Genomic DNA, 3,114 nt, shown 5'->3' with positions numbered 1-3,114 from the left:
CCATTCCTACTTTCTACTTCTACTAAGAGGTACATAATATAGTAACGACTGTGTTCAGAATACCATATTGTGCCACTGCAGCTGTTGTGATGCTAAGGTAGAAACTCACCTAATTGGTCTTGGTGGTCTTCCTGGTATCCTGGTTTCACCTAAATCAGACAGTTATCAACACTTTACAACATTGTTCAATCAGAGATACCAGTTATCAACACTTTTACAACATTCGGTTCAATCAGAGATACAATTATAACACGTTAAACATGGTTCAATCAGACTACAGTTATCTAACACGTTTACAACATGTTTTAATACAGAGATACAGTTACAACACTTTAACCGAAACAAGTGGTCCAATCCGAGATACAGTTATCAACAGCTTTTACAACATGGTTCAATCAAGAGCACAGTATCAACAACTTACAACATGGTTCGTCATGTAAGAGCGAGTGCCGGGGACGAGAGCAGTTACGGGGTGAACATTTAAATGAAATAACGGAACAGGACAGGACAGGAAAGCGTCTGGAAACAAGAAAACACACAACGACAACATAATGCGGTACAGGGACAACACCACTGAGGGAAGCAGACCGAAATAGCGGAAGGCAAATCGTTCATCAGAGGTAGTTATCAACACTTTACAACATAACTCAGTCAGAATTACTGCAGAATTGTATTCTGGTATTCTGTTGGAAGAGGCGATCCCGTTATAACTCAGGTTCTCACCTTGAGCCCTGCTCCCTGCAGCATTTTCACCACAGTATGGATGGTCACCAGCAGTAGGAGACCCCACCAGTAGACTACACAACAGCCCTGGGTAAGACATGGACAACACTGGGACTACTGGAGATGGAATGAGTAGGGAGACCCCCCCAGTAGACTACACAGCAGCCCTGTAGAGTCATGGACAAGCACTGGGACTGCTGGAGATGGAATGGGTAGGGAAGACCCCACCAGTAGACTACACAAGCAGCCTGGTAGAGTCATGGACAACACTGGGACTGCTGGAGATGGAATGGTAGGGAGACCCCACCAGTAGACTACACAGCAGCCTGGGTAGAGTCATGGACCACACTGGACTGTGGATGGAGATGGTAGGGAGACCCCACCAGTAGACTACACAGCAAGCCTGTAGAGTTCATGGCAACACTGTGGGACTGCTGGAGATGAATGGTAGGAGAGACCCCACCAGGAGACTACACAGCAGCCTGGGTAGAGTCATGGATAACACTTGGACTGCTGGAGATGAATGGTAGGAGACCCCACCATAGAACTACACAGCAGCCTGGGAGAGTCATGGACAACACTGGACTGCTGGAGATGGAATGGGTAGGGAGAACCCCACCAGTAGACTACACAGCACCCTGGTAGAGTCATGGACAACACTGGAGGATGTGTGCTGAGAAGACATGAAAATACACACCCCATACATACATAACACACACACACATATGTCACGATCGTCTTTAGGTGAATGATGGACCAAGCGCAGCGTGATATGAATACATTCTCTTTTAATATAACGAAGACGAAAAACTAAAGAACACTGATAAACTAATACAAAAACGTGACGCTATACAAACTACGGCACACATGCGACATAGACAATTACCCACAACCTACCTAATGCCTATGGCGGCCTTAAATATGGCTCCCAATCAGAAGCAACGATAAGACAGCTGTCTCTGATTGAGAACCACTCAGGCAACCAGAGACTTACCTAAACACCAACACTAACACAACCCCATTAACTCTACAAAAAAACTCCCTAGACAATAACAACCACCCAAGACGAGACAAACACAACAAACATCCCCCATGTCACACCCTGACCTAAAATAATGAAGAAAACAAAGATAACTAAGGCCAGGGCGTGACACATAACCCATATATCACACACCACACACGAACCACACAGAACACACACAGATTTAATTATTGTGTTCATAATATGTAAAATGTGCAGGATATTTATTACTGGAGACTGAAAATAGTTGTGGCTGGGTCCTCAGATCCTGCAAAAGGTCGTGGGGTCTCCCTACCCATTCCATCTCCAGCAGTCCCAGTGTTGTCCATGACTCTACCCAGGCTGCTGTGTAGTCTACTGGTGGGGTCTCCCTACTCATTCCATCTCCAGTAGTCCCAGTGTTGTCCATGTCTCTACCCAGGCTGTTGTGTAGTCTACTGGTGGGGTCTCCCTACCTGCTGGTGACCATCATACTGCTGGTAAAATGCTGCAGGAGCAGGGCTCAAGGTGAGAACCTGAGTTTATACCGGATCGCCTCATTCCAACAGAATACCAGAATACAATTCTGCAGTAATTCTGACTGAGTTATGTTGTAAAGTGTTGATAACTACCTCTGATTGAACCGATTGCCTTCCCTATTTCGGTCTGCTTCCCCGTGTGTTCCCTGTACCAGCATTATTGTCGTTGTGTGTTCTTGTCCAGACGCTGTCCTGTCCTGTCCTGTTCCGTTATTCATTAAATGTTCACTCCCCGTACCTGCTTCTCGTCCCCGGCATCGATCCTTACAGACGGAACCATGTTGTAAAGTGTTGATAACTGTAGCTCTGATTGAACCATGTTGTAAAGTGTTGATAACTGTATCTCGGATTGAACCATGTTGTAAAGTGTTGATAACTGTATCTCTGATTAAACCATGTTGTAAAGTGTTGATAACTGTAGCTCTGATTGAACCATGTTTAACGTGTTGATAACTGTATCTCTGATTGAACCATGTTGTAAAGTGTTGATAACTGTATCTCTGATTGAACCATGTTGTAAAGTGTTGATAACTGTCTGTTTAGGTGAAACCAGGATACCCAGGAAGACCCACCAAGACCAATTAGGTGAGTTTCTACCTTACATCACAACAGCTGCAGTGGCACAATATGGTATTCTGAACACAGTGTGTACTATATTATGTACCTCTTAGTAGAAGTAGAAAGTAGGAATGGATTAACTACCACAATAAGGTATGTAAGGGAACTGATATGAACTGATACGTGATAAGGTGTAAATAGCCCTGGTATTGATATGGAGTAAATAGCCCTGGTATATATATGGAGTAAATAGCCCTGGTATTGATAAGGAGTAAATAGCCCTGGTATTGATAA

The 3,114-nt window shown here is 44.3% G+C and overlaps 1 long non-coding RNA gene across 1 annotated transcript in view; it reads left to right on the top strand.

Moving 5' to 3' along the window:
* Positions 1 to 2,044: 2,044 nt before the first annotated feature.
* The window catches only part of LOC112076887 (uncharacterized), a 4,682-nt gene continuing 3,612 nt past the window's right edge, over positions 2,045 to 3,114 (top strand). The window contains exons 1-2 of the long non-coding RNA XR_002895282.2: positions 2,045 to 2,251; positions 2,806 to 2,847. This is a non-coding gene — a long non-coding RNA (uncharacterized lncRNA). The remainder of the gene's footprint in view (positions 2,252 to 2,805; positions 2,848 to 3,114) is intronic.

Source organism: Salvelinus sp. IW2-2015, unplaced genomic scaffold (genome assembly GCF_002910315.2).
Source record: "Salvelinus sp. IW2-2015 unplaced genomic scaffold, ASM291031v2 Un_scaffold4103, whole genome shotgun sequence".
Lineage (NCBI taxonomy): Eukaryota > Metazoa > Chordata > Actinopteri > Salmoniformes > Salmonidae > Salvelinus > Salvelinus sp. IW2-2015.
The sequence above is the reverse complement of the archived record's forward strand: the minus strand, read 5'-3'. Positions and strand labels throughout refer to the sequence as shown.